The sequence below is a fragment of the Etheostoma spectabile genome, chromosome 10 (assembly GCF_008692095.1).
Source record: "Etheostoma spectabile isolate EspeVRDwgs_2016 chromosome 10, UIUC_Espe_1.0, whole genome shotgun sequence".
Taxonomy (NCBI): Eukaryota; Metazoa; Chordata; class Actinopteri; order Perciformes; family Percidae; genus Etheostoma; species Etheostoma spectabile.
Window position 1 is genome coordinate 8,067,684 of NC_045742.1, and position 23,697 is coordinate 8,091,380.

A 23,697-nucleotide genomic window follows, 5' to 3' on the forward strand; every position below is an offset into this window, starting at 1 on the left:
CAGTTGCTTACTTTTTATCTGACTGCTTTACCTTCTCTTTGGACCACAAAAAAAACATTGCATCAAACATACAAAACAAGTACACATCATTGCTGCTTAAATACATGTTGCTGACTGACCATAGCACCACCACACCACCAAGGTTACAGTCAAAAGTTTACATCCACTTGTAGGCGACATAAATGTGATGGCAGTTGGAGGATGTCAATGATGAAAGAAAAGAGAGAGAAAAGAAGTTTGGTTTATTTATAGACTTCTTGGTGATCCAGTGAAAATATGAAAAACACGATCAAAAATACACACAGCAACTTACAGTACTATAAATATTGGTGGTGTATGACTAAATTGTAATTAACTTTATGAAATTTCCATGTAACATTCTTTCTGTGATTATGAAATACTACAGTTGGTCTGTATACTTTACTTCTCCATCTGCTCTCACCTGTTGGCTTACAGTAAGTACAAACCGTCTAGGGTGATAACCATGAACTGCAACATCCCTGGTTTAGCTCTGGGCATGGACTTTTGTTGCACATGGTTCTGCATCTCTCTGCCCTACTTTTTTCACCAAGTTTCCAAAGACAATGTAGGAGATAACAGACGAAAACACAGACAAATGAGACCGGTTAAGTGGGGTTTACCAAAGGTTTTTAGTAGTAATTATACCCTGGAAAAAAATATCAAATATTTTTCTGATTGGCTGGCAGGTGTCATGTAAAATGGCATAAAATGACACCTAAAACAAAGTCTATAGGCAGTTAAGACTATAACAGTTAAACAATCAGTGGTCTTAATCAGGGTGAAAGGTGTTTTAAATTGCAGGTAACCAAAGCAACAGCACATCTGCTTGATGCTGTGTTACATGGTAATAACTTCAACTTACCTAATAACCTGATTTTGAATTTCATCTCTAAATTAAAATATAATTTCAACACAACTTCCTAGTTTTCAAAAAGCACGAAAAAACACTCCGAGGTGTCTTGACGTACAACTATTTTATGATTGCTGTCCTCAAACTGAGAAGCATTTGATTCAGAACAAACACCTTGTGTATTGTACAGTATAAACATGACCTCACAGACCAACTCCCAGAATGCATTAGCTATAATGAACTAATGATGAACAATTTGACACTTTCTATAGGGGGGGTTATTAATCTTTCACATCCAGATTATAAAATTTATTATAGCGATGATGCCGCTCTTTTACGTAAACGCTACTGCAAATGTCACTTATGCTACATTTAACCTTACTGCAATGGCTGAAAATAGCTTGTGGCTCATGTTTTAAATCACATTGGATACAGTTCTATCAAAATGCTTTCAGTGTTGACGGATACAAGGGAATCTACACGCCAGAACATATGACATTCAAAAGCTGTTGAGGGGCTTATGCAGGGTTTAACAGTTACATTTGTTGGCCAAACCTACACCATTACCTTAATACAAAAAAACAGAAAGACCTTTATTTAGAAGGCTCATCTCCTCTCTCCTTTTAATGGCTCTGTATCTTTGAAGACAACAGTGGAACCCCTGCAAGCATCGCTTTGTGCACTCCCACATGTAGATATTGATCCAAAAGAGATGCATGATGAATTGATTACTCTATTGAAACTCTGGTTCAAGTCGAGAACATATATATATAAACAAGTTTGATTTTCTGCCTCACATAAGAACATTAGGCTTGCTCTAGTGCAATGCAAAATACAGAACAGAAACACAAGTCCTCCACATTTTTAGGGTATATGTCTTCCTGTACACGTGTTTGTTACTCTAAATGCATAATAACATAATGTTAGGCTATAAAGTTCACTTCGAAAATTAGTAAAGAAATTGTTGTAGACATGGCTTTCAGTTAGTATTCAAAGCATTATGTTCTGGTCTGTCTAGCCGATGAAAACATCTTGTTATCCCTTAAAGCAGGAATTATGTCTTCTATCAAAGATTTGATGGTAGGCAACCTATTAGATGGGCCTCTTTTCAACCTCTATTCAAGAGAAGGGATGAGAGAGCTGATCATCCAATCACTGCAGAGCATTAGATTGAACAAAGTATCATTGCCATGGGAGACCAATTTCAGCTCAATTATATCCACTCCCTGCTGCTCCTGCTCTGTAGTGTTCAACCAAGCCACTGTGAAAGTTCTTCTCATCTGTGAAAGATGTTGAGGTAATTATTTTTTTTAGTTGTAAACTTAAGTTCCCGGTGCACAGCTATTTCAAATGGAACTGTTGATTCATTAGCTGCTCTGAAATGGCTCCTGCGCTGTCTACCATTTTCCAAAATGTGTCCATCACCACAAAATCTGATCCTGGTTTGCTATTCCTGAGACATTTGTATTGACAGTTTGTCTTAGGATTTGGAGAGATAAATCAATACCATGTCAATCAAATGTTCATGTGAAGGCTTGAGCCTTAGGGAAAGATATTTCGTACACACACCCACTCACACTTGCCTCACTGGAAATAGCAAGTGGAAAGTCAGAAGGCTCCTATACAGGTTAGGAATAATTTAATACCTTTGTGACACATTGTAATGTTCAGGTGTGTAGGGAATTTACATGTTACATTTACATAATGAAAAATGAGATAGTGATAATGAAGGTCGGTGGATTATATTTACACGAAGAAGGACAGCCACAACAGTAATGGCTATAAAGTTTGGAAGAGACTTGTAAAAGGAGAGCTACCAGAAGTAACAGAGGGAAAAAATGTATACTCACAGACGCAGGAGAGAAGAAGTGATGGGTCAAAGTAACAGTCTGCCAGAGCTGAAAAATGAATTATAATAATCTTCCCAAAGAGCCAGCTAGTCAGTCATTTTGTATGCTGTATGTGGGCTCTGATGTGGAGTTGCATTTTCAGAAGATGAATGGCATTTGTGGTCTGTGGGATCCACACATAATATTACACAACTGCTACATAAACAATAATATATAAAACATGCTTAACCCAAACATCGGTCATTCTCAATTTAATTTATTATTTGAATTAAATTATTTTACTTGACATGCTCATGGGACCTCTGGCTGAAAGTAATGTTACAATATTTGTAAGAAAAATGTCTGGTTACAAATGATAAACAATGATAGATGAATCTGCTCTGACATTTTCAATCAGACAGTAGTTGCTGGTTGCAGATATATCAGAACTGTCGGCCATTAAGAGAGAAATGAAAGTAGGCCTACTGCAAGTTTGAGGTAATTTAGAAACGGTAATGCCGTTACATAAGTTTGTCCACCGGAGAGCACTTAGAAGTTTACTTTTAAATTGTAAAATGTCCTGCTCAGTATGTTTAATAACCAAATTTAAGAAATGATCAAAAATGTTTGTCATATTATCTGTTCATGTAAAAGACAAAGAGAAGAAGAATCTTGGCCGATTACAGCATTATTAGATTTTTAAAGCCTCAAATATCATTATTAGTAGTGGCCTCAAAAATCCAGTTTTGGTCTTTGCTATAATCAATATGACAAAATGGGAATGTGTGCAAACTTACTTAAACTTATTAAACAGATGTTAAATGCAATTAACTGTTTTCCACTAACTATTCATTTTGTTAGTTTTTAATTACAGTTTGCTTGGAATCATTCATTTAAATTATGTAATTATGTACAAGTGATAAGATAATATGATTATAAAAGCACAATAAGATTCCAAATGATGATACTGAATTATTGCCCAACCTCGATAATGTGGCATTATGGAAAACAGTAGTGCAGTGCCATACAAAATTGCACAAGTCATGCAAAATCAAAGTTAAAAAATGAGTAAGAGGTTTTCACTAGCTCAATTAATCTCTACGGTTTCTCATATTGTATGAATCTAATTTGGTTATTCTGCCACATTGTAATTCAATGATTTTATTGTGTCAGCATTGATGATTTCAACATGCCTGTAGTCTATACAGGCTTAATGAAACCTAGACAGCAGTGGTGTTGAGTTTATTATAGATCCTCACTGTCTTTAAAATGTAAGCACTCCCTCACTGTTATTGACAGATGACATACAGTACTGTAGCTCTGCTGCTGCAATGAGGTTATGATATTTGCATGCTGAAGTACTTTCTTAAATGAGAGTCTCAAAGCAGAAAATGAATACAGAGTTGCAGCGTAGTTTTGGACTGAATAGAAACTGTATTTTGAAAAATGATCAGACCTTGTTTACCACCTCTGTGAATGGAATTGTTATTTTTGTCAAGGTGTGCAAACATGTCTGCAGCAATATGCAACATACACAGAAGCCAGGAAATTAATCTCATATGACTGAGTCTGTAATTGAATCATAGCGCTCGTTTACACCGCTATCGTTTGCCGAATAATGATGAATAATTGTCAAAGAGGAACTATGTCATTAATGAGTGGAGGGGGGAAAAAAGGAGACGAGAAATGTGAAAATGATGAATCTTGATGTGTTCCAGAGAGCAAGGAAGTAGAGATCTCTCTTTGCCCCCTGGTTTGGAAACAATGCCAACACTGAACTCTAATGGCCTCCTGTTTTCCTGTCACTGAAGGAGAGAGAGGAAGTTGAATGAGCAGGAATTAGATTGCATTTCCCATCCCCTTCATTGTTATTTTTGGTCAAATAACACATTCTTCTTCCACTCACAAGCAGGAGCGAAAAGCAGTTGGTGTTTAATCAATCCTTTTGGAAAGGGAGTGTGGGGGGGGGGGGGCTTGCTCTGCGCCTGCCGCTGTGCACAAAATGGAATAAATGTGACATTAGGGACACCGGTATCATTACCTTGATGAATTACGGAAGGTATAACGATTATGGAAATTGTCATCGACTGATCATTCATCTCAATTTATTGCAGCTCAGTGCTGCTGTGGCCTAGCGGACTGAAATGTTATCATGTCAATAGTTCTACAGGCTGTTATCAATGCTTGCTTTGCTCTCACAATGGCCGAGCCCTGTAGGTCTGTTGTACACCATCCATCACAGTCCACAGCTCAACAGCGGACCCCCTTGATAGTTCTTAAGGTGAAAGGGGAAGCTAATTGTAAGTGGCCGGTGTTGTTGAGTGGTCAAAGACTGGGAGGAAGATGAAAGCCTATCGATGAATGGGGTCTGTCTTGATTCCAGTTTGTAAAAGAGGAGTTCGATCTCAACACCACTGCTACTGATCCTGAATTAAAACGTCTCTAATGACTCACAGAGGCGACGCAATGTCTAAAAATAATTTGTGAAGTGATGAAAATTTCTAATTAAATCTACTAAATAAAAATACTGTTCAACCTACAGTGTATAGAAACATAAAAATGAAACTAAATTACAATGTCAATGCTAAACTGACAATTACGCACATAATATTAACAATGTCGTTATAGTAATTTAGTCTTTGAAGACAGAGAAATCGTAATATAGCAGCATGCCACAACACACTGAAGTGGGTCCCAAAGAGATCCCTGGTATTAGATGTTGCTCTGTACTCGCCTTCAACAATATCAGCCCACCTCAGGGAGCTTGTTAGTACTCTGCATGTTTGCAAGTAACACACCTACAATAAAAAGAGAGAGCGAGAGAGAGAGAGAGAGAGAGACATGTAAGCCCTTTTACTCACGTGACACATCATATTCCCCTTGTTGAGAATATATATGAATATGATTAAACCCTTGACATTCATAATTTACAGTGCAGTGGTGAAATTGCTAACCCTCTGAGACAATAAATCATAGTTATGTCAACTGTGCTCATTAGACTTCGATTTATAAAAATTGTGCAGGAGATGAAGATTTGCAAAGGTCCAGATTCAATGAAAGCCTGTGATACAGCCCCTCTGGAGAGTTTTTTAATCGCTGCAGCAGGAGTATGGCCCTGTAATGGAGGACATATCTCTTCATTAGCCCTGTGTTGGAGTACAGTAGCGTTCACTAAGGCTTTGATAAACGCACTGCTGTTTTCTTAACCTGGCACTTTTAGCACTCAAAAGTTGCCTACGTTTAACCAAGTCCTCTCGGAGTGAATGTTATTGCTTATTGCACTAAGTGCAATAACCAGCTAGGGAGAGCATAATGGTGTACTTAGCTAACATTAGATCAAAATCACTTTTACTTGCACACTGCAAGGGATTTGGCAGGGCAGCTGCTGTTTAGGTAAACCAGGGTTTTATTACAAGGTGGTCTTGCTTGCACTGTCTAAATCCCAACTTAATTTATCTCCTGCATCTAAAACTATTAGATACAAATGACTTAGTACTGTTGTGATACAATGTACTAATTAGTTAATATCAGTAGCACGAGGGATTTGTTGGATGTTGAAATGTACAGTCCAGAGCTGACATTTTTTTCAAAAACCATGATCCCGTGTAAAGTCGCCCCAATTCCACTTTAAGCTCACATAGACTGGGACAATTACAGCAGACAGGCTGTGTTTTCATCATAACTCAAACCAGTAAATTTGGTGGTAGCAACACTTTTCATCCACAGAATCTCACACTCTGTCTTGTAAGCTATAAACTGATTAAGGGACGGTACTAAAGTTATTGGGAGGGGGCTGTGTGCATAAAAGGGAGAGACTTATTTTTATTTTTTTTTACTTGTTTTGCTTAAGGGAGGGTAGTCTACATTTTATGGGATATTGTGGGAGTTTTTTCTAGTGGTTTTAACTGTCATTTGTCACTATGTTGTGGCACCTTTCAAATTAACTTCACACTGCATCTTAAAAGAAAGACAAAATGCAGTAAAGCAAAATGTGTTTGAAAAATGTGGCTAAAAAAAGAATGGATAGAATATTTGGTAAACAGGACAAGTCCTTATTGTTTAATTACACCATCTTCTATCCTGTTCACTTTTAGTTATTTATAGCTAAATTAACTGTACACATTTAGTACTGTTGTATTACTTAAGAGATATTGAGGGGAGCTTAAGGCAGCTTTTCTCTCATTCAAGGAAGGAAAGGGTCCAAAGAAGCTTTGTAATGAAGTGAAAAAAAATCTTCAGCCCCCCCCTCCCCGCCCCAGTAATGTTCACACAGTCCCAGACATGAAGGGGCAGACTGTGAATAATACTCTCTCCCTAATAAGTAATAATCGTAAGCTTTTTGTAAGGTTTGATACAGTAGATCAAAGTTTACTATTGTAAACACACCATAAACACACTATTAAATTCTGAGTTTTTATCCAATTTATCATCACCATAACAAACTTACCAAAGGCAAGTTGTTTTTGGCCAGATAGAAAACAAAGCAGAGACGTTTTTTTTTCTGGAGGTGTGTGTTTTTAAACTCAGAGCCAATAAAAACGGCCTCTGGTTCCAAAAGGCGTTGTTATCCAACCTTTTCGGAGAGGAATTTCTGCACACCTCTATGAGACAGAGTTGTAGCTACAGTTTCTGCAATTACTTTGAGATCATCTGGCCTCCTTACTGTGATGTATTTCAAAATGAGGGACTCTTTGAATTGGTCCCTGGGACTTGATTGAAACAGGATGTTGGTCCAAAACACAACACCAGGGATGGTGGTTTGGTTCATAAACCAATTTCCTTTCAGTAAGGAAGAGGTTGATTTAATGGTAATAGAAGACAACACACAGTCCCATGTGTTTTGATGGATGGGAGTGTTCTGTTATCAGTATGCAATACTAACAAATTACACTGTAGTCACTGTATGTCTAATGTTACCATATATTAAGTTAAGCAACCACTTTAATGTGTTTTCCCAAATAAATATGTTAGCTATCAGTCTGTATTTTGAAAAAAAAAGAGATTTTGGATAAAACCAAGATTAATCAAACAAAATAAAACTTGGATTGAGCAAATGTCTGTAATAGTATTTCTGGTTTTAATTTTTTTATGTATGCCTCCTGGTTTACAATTAGGTCACCACTTATGATTTCATATTTAGGAAAGTAATATGTTTTCCTGTTCAAATACACACAAATTGTCTTTCAGTTTCTGACAATGGTTGTCCAATAGCTGTATAGGGAGAAATGCCAAAATGTAATTTCTCATTTTAGTGTGACTTCATGAAATATGTTGCAATCCAACACACTTGTGCACAACTGATTGACTATTTCAGCATTGAATAGGACTCTGGTCTTTAGTCTTGAAATTGACTTGGACTCAGCTAAGATGGGCTTGACACAGCTTCTGTTACAATTCAGCAGTGTGAGAGTGGAAGTATGCTTAGCACACAGTGCAATGATTGGTTAAAAGTAATTAACAGAGTATGGTTTTCTCTCATCCCGGAATGCTGTGTGGAGTAGCTAGACCCTCTTCCGCAGTGCTGTTGGAGGAGGGTCTGGCAATGGGAGTCTAGGTTATGTGTATGATTATTGAAAAGGTTTTTTTCTTTAAGGTTGACAGGTGTCCCTGGAAATGTACAGTTTGGTGAGACAGAGTGAGGGTTTAGTCTACTGTCCATCAAACTGGTCTTTGGTGCAACATTTAAAGCCCTGTGTGTCTAACAATGTCCAATGTTCATGGATCTAACTGCATGGTAGATGTCAAGGCAACAATAACTTCAAGAAAAGTGTAAAACATATGACTCACTTTCATGAAATGCTTTGCTTTACCAAAGCAGTACCAATACTCGATTTATGAGGCAAATATTGATATCTGGCATTTAGAACTATCTCATATTGGCTGGCAGTCTTCATTTTTTCCATTAACAGAACATAAGCAAATAATATTTATACAGATCTTTTTCTTTATTATTGTGACCAAGATACATACTAAGCAGGAATGTTTTCCAGTTAACAAATTAACTTCTCAGTGCTCACAATATATCTGCAATGATTTAATATCAGCCCATAGGGTATACCGGTCTAGCTCTACTAGTTATATGGAAGTGGCAGGAAACATACATTTGTTTTGAAAAAATAAAATATATAAAAAACATATAAGTAATTTATTACAATAGTGATTTAGCCACTCTGCCTGAACTGACAGAGAAAAGAGGGTCAAGTCAAACTGGTAGAGATTACAGTACGATGCGTAGAATAGCAATAATGTGCTTGACAGACAACAGCAGCTGTTCAGTGTCTTGCGCTCTACTTATTAATGTCTGTGTTGTTTACAAAGTGACAGAAGTTGATGTGTGTTTGTGGCAGTTGACCAGGTAAACACTTCAGTCCTCAAACTGGATGACCACCAACTTTATCCATCTCAAGCTTTAAATACAAACCAGTGAACGTGGGACTTCTAGAAAGTTAGTGATTGATTTCATAGCATGTAATCTTTTTTTTTTTCGTAGTATGCTCCACTTGTATACAGTCATTTTATAAATCCAAGGTTTTTCCTTTCATTTTTCCACATTGCTGTTTGCTACAACATGATTCTGCCTATTCTATGTAGCCTACTTTTACGTGTTGAAGATTGATTGCAAGGTACGGCAATGCATCTCAAGACAAAGACACAGAGAGAAAAATAATGCCTAAAACCTAAAAATAGTATGGCTGGTACTAAATAACCTGTGGAGTTGGACACACAAATAGTAGTAAACCTCTTTATGTACAAAGCCATGAGCCAGTCTACAATAAATGCAGTTTCAGAGTGATGTTATGTGCAGTTGGTGCAATTAAGAAGAAAAACTAATCAAATGTTTGCCTTTTTTCTATTAGTAAACTATAGCTGTAGAGAAAAGTGTACTGCATTTCCCCAAGCTAACCTTTTGGTTATGTTACAAAATTGGCAGGCAGTAGACGTGGTCGAAGGTACAAAACAAAAGCCTGGGACTGGGGTTGACAACGACACACAGGTGACACACTTTAGGGCGGGGAAACGTAATCATATAGGCGGGAAAACAAACAAGGACGGGAAGACAAATGACCTGTAAGTCAGACAAACAGTGAATTTCAAAATAAAACAGGAAGTCTATGAATACAAACAAAATGCAAAACAGGAGCGGGAGCGGGAGCTGGACGTGACAGATTAAGATTATACTGTAGATACAAAATGTTATAGTATTGATCAAACTTTGAAGGAAATGAATTCCAGAGTTGGATTTTGTTTCATTCACTCATAACTCACAATGTTAACTTGGAGACCATGTGCCAAACTTCTCTCAAGTTGAAAAATGACAATTGCAAAGATTTTATGTCAACAAAGTTGAATAGTGCTTACTGAGGAGTAGTGCAAGTATTTTGACCATGCCCGCTGTATCCAAAGACATCAACTTATATACTACTATATCAGAATTGATCAACTACTTACAGTCACTGGCAAAAGAACTGGAGTGTGTCCCCCGGCACTGTGGCTGCCCACTGCTGCAGAGAACTCATATTGTTTCTATGTATGTAAGTGCTAAGAAATGACAATAAAAAGCACATTTAACCTTTACTAACTGAAGAAGGAAATACGTCAGCCCCTGCTTGCACTCTGCTGCTGTCTGTCATACTCCTCATGGTCAGACAAAGTGTGTTTCATCTCTGGACGCTACCCTCTTTGCTTATTGGTTAAGCTTTTCAAATGAACTGAATGGACTTATTGAGGCCCACCACTAGCTTTGATTCATCACGTCTCTTTCATTTGAGGCTGTCCCTGCGTGTGAAAGACTTAGGATGACACTGAGCCGGTTTGATATTTTAAACGGTATTTAATTTTACTGCAAGTCCTTTTTACCCATATCTTGAAAAAAAAGTGGGGAGTTTCTTTTATTATCACTAAATTGAAAACAAATTTAATTATTTTTTTCTTCATTCAATTCCAAAGCAAAAAATGTGATTGAGTATGAAAGAGCTTATTTAAAACGACGTACATAAAATCAACATATGTTCAAAGCAAACCCACATTTCTATAGATAATACAAGGTTACATTGATCTGTTTGGTGTGAGTTTTTTAATTACCTTTCATTGGCCTGAAAATTGCTTTTCTAGCTTTCGGGTTTCTCAGGTTTTCTAGTTTCCTCTTTTGACTTGGTGGTGCTATAGCGACCCACAATCAATAGAAATGTTCAGAGAATGGCCTCAGAAGAAAACCAAGGCCCTCCCACCTCATTTTAACGTGTCCTGTGAGATTTAAAAGCTTGGCAGAGAGGCATCCATCTCCATCCTCCTCTACTGTTGACGACTGTGAAAGATTTTGGCCAAGAATAAATCTGAGACATGTTTGCAAAAGCTAAAACTTCCTTTATCTTTGAAAAATAGTTCATTTGTAAGAATTGTTGATATTGCCTGTCATAAAACTTTCTTTTTTGGCGTTAAATGAATGCTTTTTCCCCCTTCAGATGTAAAGGAAAAAAGGTGTTTCCCTAAAATCCTCACTGTATAACTAAGGGTGAAAGCTTTTTGTCCCTTTGGAAGAGATTCATTTCCACATGAAAAGGGAATTTCTGTCCAATCCCTTTATACATGTCCGTTTAGTTTGCCGAACACAATACTAGACTATCGAAAGGCAATAGCCTTTACAGTGTGAATATAATGCTTGGCACATATACAGAGCGTGCATGTATTGTTACTTTTGCTCTTTGAACAGACATCAAACAAGACAAGACACAGTTTTGAACGCAACAGACTCGCTGTCTGACCCCTTGGGGACAAGTTCCTGCATGCACAGGAAAAGTACAAAAAGTGTATGCATAATGCGTCAATGCTGCTTTTTTTTATAATGTCCATAGGTCTCTGCGTCCCCGTGGTGTGGCCCATCTGTTTCCTCTGCCGATACTGAACATGTGTAAGACAAACGGAGCTGAACTGAGATAGGGGCTTTTATTCTTTAATGTATGCTATGCTCTTGGGCTTCAATGGTGAAGTTTCTGGTTCATGTTTTGTGTATTCAGGCACACTCCCTGCAAGTCGTAGGTAGCCTGGAAAGCAAATGCAGCAAATAATAGAGTAGTATGTTCCTGCATTTAATTTTTGTGACTATTGCTAATTTGAGCTACAAGTCTAAAGAAGGTGCTGCACTACAGGTTGCATGAATCAAGCGCTGCATGTTCGTACTGATAAAAGTTTGTTCTTTTCAGAAACTATATTAATCTATAACTTGTCTTTGGGCCATTTGTTTGATGCAAAGCTGTATTTTGTTAAATGCTTAATCTCATTCAAGTTTTAGTTTCTAATTCCTTTAATGGTCTTTTCATCATGCACAACACAGTTGTTTACTGTATGCACACACCCATCACACTGTGCTTTAATCTGAATCTCATTTCTCTACCTTACCCCTTCCACTTCTCCTTAGTTTTGCGCGTTAACGTGAGAGTAAGGGCTGTCCCAATACTCATTTTGATAGAGGGGTAGGGCTAAATGGAAGGTGTAGATACCCCTTAGTTTTAAGCAAATTCCTGAGCTTACTTGAAAGTAAGGAGTACCTAGAATACACTACGCAGCCGGCAACAATGGCAACCAGAGAGACACATATTTTTGGCTTAAATAATTGATTTAAAAATTATGACAGTCTTGTTTTGTGCTCTATACAGGCCTGTACATGTACACTTCCAATCATGTTCTTAATTGAAACTTTTTTTTAAATTGCTAGCTTGCTACACTAATGCTAGCGCTAACAATAACGTTGCATTGCTGATTTGCCCAACAGTCCCGCCTTTCTCCGCTTTAAATAGACTCCATGCATGTCTACAGTTTTACCATTAGCAGCGAATTTCATTTGATATCAGTGCAACACACTAAGTGCTTTGGAGATATTGATACGTGCTTTATATATACCGTCCTGTATCACACAGGGATGCCGGAGGACACACAGCAGCTGATCTGCTTTTGGCCTCAAACGAGCAGAAGTTTCTTAAATCAAAATATGCTGCAAAGCAACTACGGGAGTAAGTCATATGTTCATGTTGTAGTCATTCATTGTTGTTTTGGTACTGTATTTTTGTAATCACTTGTAATTAATTCCTGTTCATGCACTTGTACATTGTTGTTGGTCATGATACAGGACACCAGACTGTTGTCTGGAATTTCTGAATAGCTGTAGTGTTTTGGTTTGTTTGTGGTCTTGTGTGTCTTTATTGAGTTTTACACGTCTGACTGCCTTTTTATGTGTGTGACATGTAAGTTATGGTTCTAATAGTTGATAATGGTTCTGTAATATAATATATTTTATATGATGTTTTTGCCTGTTGTGGGCAATAAAGACAGACATTGTTAACAAAGAAAGTGTTTCTGAACATCAATGTCATTCAATACAGTGAGAACTGAATCAGACCATACACCATGCAGTGTGTATAAAAATATTTATTGCAAACAGACCTAAGTAGTAGCCTACGCACATAAGAAAATCTGCACCATCACCACCAAAGTGAATATAAAAGAAATAGATACATACATATGACACTGTTGTCAAAACCCACGCAATCGACATTGACACACTTGTAGACAGCATCTTGGAAGTGTGTCTAACCAAGAGGTGTCCCATTTCATAGGAGTATGTTTTCACCCCTAGCGCTTACAACTCGGTTTTAAGGGCCAAGGACTAGGGGTAAGATGAAGGGGAAGGGGTAAGACGGAGAAATGGGATTCAGCCTTAGTCTTTGAATTTAGGTGTTGAAAGTGTCTGGCCTCCAATAGAGGGCACAGTTGGCTGCACCGACATAAACTGAGTGTGACTGAGAGAAATGAATGCCTCGCAGAAGGTCTCAAAGAAGGGAATCTGTATAACAATGCAAACTAAAGACTGGCTGTATTAAGAAAACATTTTATCTTTTCTGGTGTCACTTTTTCAAAGCTTTCTTTATTCATGGTCAATACACCTAATTTAAATGACATTGTAGCAATTTATTTTGTTAAAAAAAGCAAAAATTACTATTTATTTTGACTAATAGTCAAGATCAGAGGATGGTGAGTGGATTGCAGACATGTTTGTGTCAAAGTTTAGACAGGATGCTGTTTTGAAACTATAGAAATTTTTTTTACTCAAATGCTATTAAATTGAATAAAACATCCAAAATGCAATGAAAGTAATCAATTATTAAGGAATTACCTGCAAAGAACGTTCTATTTGTTCTCTACTTAAATACATACATCCATGTTATTTGTGGGTAATTTGGTTGAAAGAAACCCGTATTTCTTTGAAACGGGTCAAATTTAACCTGAGGACAACACAAGGGTTAAACAGAAAACAGATATTTTCTTTGGTTCAAGAAAGTGAAAGACCATTAATCTATCATCAACTCACTAAACTTAAAATAACCATGTGGATAGACTGTGTGAATAGTTGCTTAGTAACTTCTATACACAGTCTCTCTGAAAAGCACCCAAAAATATTACAGAAATGGGAAAAAAGGAGTTTGACTTGAAGTAGAGGAAAGAGGGAGGGGTATGGCTTCAGCAGCCCTTACGAGACTTCCTCTCCTCTTTTATGTCCTTCCTTTCTTTCCCCTCTTTTTTACATGCCCTTCACTGAAGATTGAATGGCAGAGTTGGAGATAGATTGTTGGGCAGTTGCCTTTCATGCAGATAACGCCATTTGATGGTGGCAGGTTTTTGATGTGTTCCGGGAATAATAGAAGAATCAAGCATTGAAGGCCAGGCCTGATTTTGCTTGGAGAAAAGCTGTCCTCAGTGATAACTTCATCACTGCATGTGGTCGGACGTGGGCTAAATTCAGGAAGGGGATTAAAAAAAAAAATTGCCCAGAGCTGCAGTAGTTGGCCCCCTATTGAGCCATGGGGCCTGCAGACCAGCTTGAAGGTCTGTGATCTACTATTGGCATTGTTAGTCTTTCTCTCTTTTCTCTCCCTTAGAACCAAAATGACTCTCCCTCAAAATGCCTTTCTAGTGAGATTAGTGGGCTGTTGCATTTGTAATTAATGCAACTCTGCTTCACGCAGTACGTCCTCTAAATGCTATCATTGAGACTATGAGATAGCATCACATATGTTTTCTTCAATCACAAAGCTTATTCAAAGTAAATGAAAATACCTGTAAGGCAATGTGTACTATTTCTTTAACTGGAGCTCATCGAGATGACGTTTTCACACTTGCAAAACACTGAAGAACTTTGACTCTGTATTTATAATCAGCCTATCAAAACCCTCAAAGCATGCCCCCATTATGTTGTGTTAATGTGAAAGACATGGGGACAGCATCTGAAAATGATATGCATTAGAATAACATTTCTTGAAGGTTTGGGTTGATAGAAATCAAATTGTGCATATTTATTGCACATTCATGCTGCAATTGATACATTCCACTACAGATGGCAAACGGAGCAAAAACAATGTGGATCAATATTTATTCGACAGCCAGTCTAGAATGCAACGTTTTAATTTGAACAAGTCGTTTAGGCCTTCTTGTTTATCTAACAGTTTAATTAACAGCTTGAATAAACCTTAGTTGCTTGTCATCTGTAAGAAATAATCCATGTACATCAGTCTGCCTTTCCCTTTTTTCCTTTTGTCAGACTGAAGGTGAGACATCGGAGATTTGAGAGTTAGCCAATTATATGGCAGCACGCGACATAGGTCAGCTTAATGAACAGCTTCCCCAATACAAAAGAGAGGAGAGGAGAGCAGGCTGAGGGAACACAGGCAGGTAGGCTGAGAGGAGGATGTAGCTCAGAGTAAATCCACTTCTACCGGTTTTATAATAAATGTATGGATTTTTCTAGCATATAACTGACTACAAACATGAACTTATATGGCATTTGTTATTGTAATATTTAGTGACCTTTTGTGTTTGGTATTCATAATTAAAAAAGAAATCTGTAGAGACACAAGTGAGTAGGCTAAATACGTCAGTTATCAAACTGGTGTAGGCTCGTCATATACTGTAAGGAGCTTTTAAGGTGAATCGTATTTTGTTTCTCCTAATAAGAAAACAGCTATTTGCATGTTGCACACCGGCTGGAGTTCATAGGTGAGCCTCCTTCATGTGTAGCCTACGGCCTGCACCACTACACCGATGCCGATGGGCAGACCTAAGGCGACGTTGAGCAAAGCGACAGGATGCGCAGTTTATCAGCTGACAAGTGCTTATCGGACAATGGAGCAGCTGAGCGGCTGGTGAGCCTGCGCATCCTTACCGACTGAGTTTTCTTAAAAAAAAAAAAAAAAAAAAAAAAATTACAAAAATTAGAAGGAAGATCATCCTGCATCGCTGCTGGGCGACAGGAAACAAACACGGTGTTACCTTCTGAACAGGGACAACTGCATTGTTGGAAGTATTGGCTGAGCGCTGAGCCACGGGGAGGACGGGGGAAGATTTCACGAGCAGAGACACGTTTCACACGGAGCTGGCAGCTGAAGCTCTAGCTGCTCCTGACACCAGCACGCAGCACAACATCCTCGCTCAAGTCGTGCACGGTCGGCATCTACGTGTTACCAAGCCAACAGCGTTCCTGTGGAATTTTGGAAGAGGTGTCTTTGAAGAATTTTCAACTGTGCCAAATTCCACTCGCGGCTATTTGTGAGGCAAAGGCAACGCGACGCACCGTGCCCACTGCTGCCTGCAAGTTTGGACTAAAGCGCACCGCTGGAAGTTTATGTGCCGCTGCCTCGGACAGGCTCGCCGGAGCTCCGTGCAGGTCAGTGTGCTGTTAGTGCTTTTAATCTTTGATCTATATAGATGTCACGGATTTGGACTGCACGCTCTGTTGCTACATTCCGAGTCCCATGACTAGATGTGGAGGCGAAACCGGCCGGGCTCCTACAACCCCCTTTTCACATCAGTAGCCTATTATAAATTAATAAGCGTGATGCGTTTTTGAAGTCAAAATTTCGGAAATACATTCTCACTTAAAGTTCAACAGTCAAAAAGATGCAGTTAGTAAAAGTCACCTACTGTGGTTTGGAAAATATAATTTGTTTTCACTTGGTGCTTCCAAAGAGTTTTGTAAGTCTTGGATATTTTTAAATGTCATGTTAAAATGGGGACAGGGGAGAACATCCTTTTCTTGCTGCTTTTCTGCAGGTTACTGTGCAGTCAATTTGTTCCTCAGCCATAACTATTTAAACGTAATCTTCTTCCCCGTCTCCATCACCTCTCACTTCTGTGCCCTCCTCAAGACCTCTGACCAAGAGCTGGCACCTTGGGATGGCTTTGTTCAAATAAGTGAATCTATCTGCACATACAATGCTATATAAAAACCTGAAAGCCTCACCGGGGTGTACCTGAAGAGATAACCTGCTCAATCCACTAATATTTCAAGTGCTTACACACACACACACACACTTGCTGAAATGTACCATATTTATGGTTTTGGCCTCAGGTGAAAGAGGAGAATCAATTTCATCAGAGCCACTGAATGAATTTGGAAGAGGCCTCTAGGACGGTTGTCTTTGCTAAGGGATTCAGAGCATCTTGGGTCAGACATGCGCCTGCAGAAGCTGCAACTTTTGGGTTGCATTTTCAGCATTAGGAGAGCGGGGAGGTTGTCTGACAACCAATGCAATGTGTAATTTGTTGTATAGTAAGTATGATTTCATGAGGTTTTGGAAATCCTGGTAATTAAACAAAATAGTTTAGACATCGGCTGGGTTCATTTCCTCCTTTTTATTGTATCTCCGCTACATAACATGGTGACTTGTCTTAGTGCTCAAGCCAGATGTTGATCTGATTTCATCTGCAAACACATGCATCTAAGTCCACATGATAGCCCAGGAGGACAAGTATATCTGTCCAGCTAAAGTGATGTATGGCTATGATCCCGAGTGCTGTTGAGGAACTGCAGAGGTTGAGGTAAATCATATCGCGTACTTTCATTATCAGAGACAAAATGGCGTTTGAGTTTACTTAAATGAAAAGGGGCAAGTGTCTTGCGAAACATTTGTTTGCATGTGATTGATGTTCTCCTAATCTTTAGCCTTTGGCTGTGTTTAGAGGGCCACATGAGAACTAAAAAAAGAGCTCCAAACCTTGAGAGTAACAGCAGTCTGTCTTCCTTGTGCCAGCCTGTAAAGGCATTACACTTACACTTATTGGGCGATATTGAACATGTGGTTTTGTTGTAGGGCACTAGTACAGCTTGTTTATCTTTTTTTTCCTCAAAGGCATGGGCAATAATTTAAACTGACTTTCCTTAATCAGACATCACGATCTATGGCAATGTTTAGGTGACTGCCACAGAATCCCGATAAATAAAGTATTGTGTTTACACGCTTTAGAAGCACTCTCAGTGAGAACAGTGAACATTAGGATACTGAAACATTTTTGCACAGCTCTAAAGTGAAAAGCAAAAACTCACTGAAATTGACTGGTATACACTGTGCCAGAATGAAGGAGGCGATTGCACATCTAGCACTGAGACATGTAGTGCTGTCACCCTTTTATTGAGGCTTTAGCCTAATTCCTCAGCTTTGAACTTCATTGCTTTTTAATCAAAGCTAATCAAAGCAGGTGACTACAATTTCTGATGCAGCTGAGAGAAGGGCATTCTCGGGGTGGTTTTTTACTACGCTTGGAGCTTAGACTCATCTAATTACTTCAGGAATATTAGAAGAACTGTGTACACAACACTGCCACTCTATGTTCCTATCCTTAAGTAATTTCCCCTTTCATTATTCCTGTGGAGAATTTAATATTCTGTGTGATGAGAACTGCCTCCTTTAGGGATAACGCCGGCTTGAATACTGCCCTAAACAGTTTTTATGGATCGTTAAGGGGCAATCAAGATTACTTCTCTCCGTCTGTAAAAATAACTCCTAAGATCTGAGAGATAGGGAGGGAGAGTCAATGCACAGACATGTCCCTATAAAACCTCTCCTTATTACTTGTTGATGCCGACAGTGGCTCAGAAGATGACCTTATGAATTATAACATTTGATATGGAAAACAGCGTGGCCGAGTTGTCTGTTTCAACACATCAGAGCAAACATGTGAAGGTTAATGCAGCCTGACAAACTACCCACATTTCCCGGGGCTCGACGGATCGGTTCCATGTCATATTTACTTTACATAATTGCTGTCCTCTAATCTGTTACTATTAACACACAGTATGCCTGGCTATTGTCTGCTGTACTCTCTTCCACCTGTTTTTTTTTTCTCTCAGTACATTTTCCCTTTCCCTCCAATGAGACTAGCCAGACATCATGATACATAGTTGCCTTGAAAGTAAAGCGTGCCTTTAGGATCTTGAAGTACTCTAGAAATTTAAAGAAACAGGCTAAGGGATGGCGAAACCTCGGCCAACGGACAGACTCGCATATGTGCTTTTAATTACCTTAAATCAGAGGATTCTTTGGATTTTGCGCAATGATGTGACACTTGTGGCAAAATTTACCCTCGCTATATAAAGGAAAAAAAAAAAAGTTTTTCCTGCAAGTTGCCAAATTATTGTTGAAAGTCATCCGAGGATTTGAGAGGGGGGAGGGGATTGCATGCTCTTGAAATGTGCTTGGAGTAGGAATATTTAGTGACAGCACTTGATGCATTACCACTGTGGTCCTTAAGTACATTGTGTGCTACACGAGGGGAAAAAAGAAAAAAAAGAAGAAAAAAACATGGTATGCATGCAAGCAGTTTCAAGACGGTATATGCGTTTAAATCACTGTAATCATGTAAAACAGATTTGTATTCTTTTCCCGAATTCATAAACATATTTTATAAAATTCAAATAGGTTAGCCTCAAAGTGCTTGAGTAACGGCTAAGAATATGAATAGAGTTTTCTATTAACCTCACGATGGATTTACATAGTATTTTTCACCCCGAATATTTGCATAGTATAATGTGATACCTGCCATTGCATTTTGATAGGAAAGGAGACAGAGGTGCGTTCTCAAGGGAACAACTACTGTACCCACTTCATGGCTATTGTTGACTCCAGTGGATGACCTTTTGTGTTGTGCATAACACAAATTGATTTATGCATCTTATGCATCAGTGTGCGGCGTGCTGGCGGTGATTTTGTTGTGCGTAGGGGTTTACAAACAAAACGGCTGGTGCCGGTGATTGTTTGATGGCAAAGGGGGAAAGCCTTTCTTTAGCTGCGTATGGATTACTTAAATCAAGAAAAGCAAAGATTCAAAGAATGACAGCTCTTGGCTTTATTTTGAACATTTACTGCTGCTCTCTTGCCAAAGTAGGCTGAAATGAAAGCCACCTGCAATTGGCCACAGGATGCTGTCCTGCTGGTCCAGCTCTGGGAGCAGCACCGCTTCACATTTTAACCTACAGATTAACATTTATGGCTCAGCATGCTGTGGTGGACTTTCTGGGTCAAGACCAAGTGGTAAGATTGAGGAGTAGGCTTGACTTTGTAACAGTGCAACTCTCCCTGTGTGTGCTGGGGTGAGCCTGGTGGGGTGAGCCAAACAGAAATGTACTTAGTTCTGTCATAGGGAGAACAAAATCAAAATGCATTGTGCTCTCTGCTTGTGAAAATTGCCCTCAGTCAATACCTGTGCAGTTTATTGAAATCCAGACATTAGATTCAAAGTCAGGAAACGTTGCATATTTACAGGACATTGCAAAGCACAGACCTTCTGTCACTTACTACAACACATAACAGATCGGTCTTCACCAGTCAATATTATGCATTGTTGATGAGTTTTATTTCTTTCCAAGTTTAAAACATTTGTTCTGCCCGTCATGGTGTCGTAACTCGCCATATTCTTGGGAGGACTTTCTTTTGCAGTTTTCTTATATTCGCACAAAGCAACATTATGCCTGGAGGAGGTTTCCAGAATAGCCTAAACCTGACAAGAGCTTCAGGTCTGGTCTTTTGTGGCCACTGGACAGCCCAGTGGGAAGTTTGGCGTCAGCTATGCTAGTCGATGCAGAAGCTTGACGGCCTCAATAATTCTGTTGACGCGACCTCTGTGTTGCTGAATGAATGCTGCGGGTCTGGCGGGCGAGGCAGAGCGATGGTGTGGACGTGTGGTGCTGGTTCATGTGGGGAGCCAGTCAGCAACACATTCTGTCTTTTTATTGTCAGCAGGGTGACCAGGAAGAAAATATTGAATATCAGACCATTGAAGAGTGTAAAACTAGCGCCTTGAGTTAGTGCAATGGTATACAGGTCAGCAATCTTTGACTTTCAGTGGAGAGCGGTGTGCATTCAGAAGTGGGCCTCAGCCAATCGCTAAAGGACAGCCTGTCCAAGTTTCTCCCCTGGAAGTAGAGAAACCAATGCAATGTTGGTGAATTTTCAAATTGATGTTTCTTCAATAAGACTTGCAGTTTGTATTCTGATAGTGTGTCATCATGACCTACATACATACTTCTTAAAATGCTGACAACCAGAGAATAAAACCCTCCAGTTTTTTATGTATAGTGTTTTTTATATGAAACCATAAAGCCTAAAGAGAAAGCACACTTAATATATTATTCTCTATAAAGTGCAAAAAAAAAGTATTTTGCACTTTATACATAATTGTTTTATTCATCAATTATTCATTGTGTGTCTGTAATTTGTATTTCTTCTAATTTTATATCATGTAAGTGGGTATTTTTATTCCTTTTGTAACAGTTGTACAATTCCAACAGCAGGTTGAAGTCTCTATTTGGTCAGATTTGATATTTTCCAGCAGTCACAGTAGCACAGTAGTCTTGCATTCCCATTGCAGTGTTGATGCTCTCCCTCATATCCTTCCGTTGTCTGCCACCATTATCTGATTGCCCCCCCCTCCGTTGCACATTCTAAAATAGGGAAGGCCAGTTTGTTGTACAATCATGTGAGATGCATTTGAATGACTCCCAATGTCAGCACTTTTGAATATCTCTCTGAGTTTGAATTTTTATCTGGTAGCCAGGTTTGTATGCTCCCAGCATTTCAAATGTATTTTGAGTAATGCTTTTTAGCCACCCTCTGAGTGCTCCGTTGACAGGCTACAAAAGTGATACAATAATGTCTCCAGATGTCCAGATTAGAACGTCAGGCAAGACTGATATTTGATAGGCAGAATTGTAATTAAAACGGAACCTCTGTTGATGTTAATAAATATGATAACTGCAATATTTTTCATTTATTTAATTTTATTTACCAGCCATGTTTTGGACAGATAAGATTTAAATTCTTTTTGCATTCTTTCACTCACCCACCGTGGCGTTGTGATTTCGCTGTAGCTTCATTACAATGCAGCTGCGGTATCACAATTTAATGTATTTCCGTAACAATGGGTCGATCATGGATTTGTCTGGAAATTGCCACAGGTCTGTGGAGTTTATTTTTGCACACCATCGAGTCAATTCATTATGAGTATGCATTAGATGGCAATTGTTGACACCACCTTGCAAGATTCTCAATTAAGCAAATGTACATGGACATCATTACTTCCTTTTTCTCACCCGTATGAAATAATACTGCAGTGATACCAAATTGAGAAAATAGCAAACTGTGGCCCTTTGAATTATGTCTGTCTGGTGTAATTAGGTGTGTGACATGGAAGGGAGCGCCTGTTTTGACAAGAGCTGGGTTCAATACTTAGTAGTCTTGGATACAGATAAACGTTGGAGCTGAATAACTTGCTGTTACCATTTGAGATAGAGGGAGATACTGCAGATGAAAAAAACAACTGCTTTTTATATTCTGATTGTCCAGAACTAGCAATTATATAAAAATAAATAAATAAATGATGCCTGTGCTTGTGTTTTTTCCACTAAAATTCAATGAATATATAACTCGTACTGTCATTGGTGAAGGGTTATTCATGGGATTTGTAAACATCTCTGCTCAGCTTATTATGTTGTATCCTGCCGCTGGCAGATGGATGCCTTTCTTTATTATTTAATTCACAGACAACAAAAGCAAACAATAAAATGGTTAGGATTATACGTTGACCGCTATGGTGTACTAGTGACAGACAAGAAAATGAAAAAAAAAAACACACTGAGTTTGGCTCAGTTTTTTAGGTGATTTGTTTATCACAATAGTTTGCCTTCTAAATGTGCTGAAACTATAAGGGATGAAGCATGGAATAATCTGAAGTGGCTGTATCAGAGATTTGTATCTTTTTATCCCACTTGTGAATATTCTGCATCATACTCTGAGATAGGAGATTTAGGATGGAGCAGGATTTCATCATCTTTCCTCAGTCACACTGAGTATAGTATTCTCATCCGTCACCAAGTAGGTTAAGGCTATAGCTGCCACAGAAATTTAATTACCAGTAAATACTGTCATGATATTGCTGTTCTTTTTTCCCTATGTTTTTTATTTTTCCCTTTACCTGGCCGTCTCTGATATGGGCAATGGCTGTACATATTTAAAGATTAGGAAGTTTCAAATTATAGGTACAAGCCCAGCCAACTCAATTAAACAACATGGAAATAGATCTGACCACATCCCCTACACATTTGGATGTAGAAAGATCAGCTACTCAAAAATTGATCATCTTGTGTATTTTTTAGGTAATGGTTCCTTGCACCAAGGGATTTAGGCATTGAGCCTCGATAAAGAACGAACACAATCTGGTTCAGATGGCATCCAGAATTCACAGAGTCTGGGCAACGTGCTGCAGACAAACACTTCTGTGTCTCCAAAATCACTGGTGTCAGGGGGAAACAGGCAGCATCTGATGGAACACTGCCCTGGTTCTCCCTTTCCCCTTCACCAAGCGCCAGGAGGCAAGAAAAAGAAAAAAGAAGAAGAACTGAAGAGAAACTGAAAGAGAAGAGGCAGAGAGGAGCGTCAAGGAGGAAAGGGAGAGAGACTCAACAAGATGAATTATGCAAAGCTGTCAGAGGCAGCTATTGTTGGAGGTGCTAGCTGTGTTAAAGGGAGAGAAACGCTGATCTACACCAGCACCATCAACCAGCTCTCACCGCTACCCATGGCGAAGAGCCGTCTGATCTGTGCTCCGGCAAATGGCCAACAACAAGATGAGGAGGGGGAAGGGGAGGGGGGAGCAGGGGGGAGGAAGGGGGACGGGCCA

General features: G+C 38.9%; 1 protein-coding gene and 1 long non-coding RNA gene across 6 annotated transcripts in view; one reads left to right on the plus strand and one right to left on the minus strand.

The window, feature by feature from the left end:
* The window catches only part of LOC116696537 (uncharacterized), a 376,836-nt gene that overhangs the window by 271,049 nt on the left and 82,090 nt on the right, over nucleotides 1-23,697 (minus strand). The window lies entirely within an intron of this gene.
* si:dkey-237h12.3 (teneurin-3) overlaps nucleotides 15,763-23,697 on the plus strand; it is a 150,833-nt gene continuing 142,898 nt past the window's right edge. For all 5 annotated transcript variants that reach the window (XM_032527549.1, XM_032527552.1, XM_032527551.1 and 2 more), the window contains exon 1: nucleotides 15,763-16,411. The gene's annotated coding sequence lies outside the window, so the exon portion shown is untranslated. The remainder of the gene's footprint in view (nucleotides 16,412-23,697) is intronic.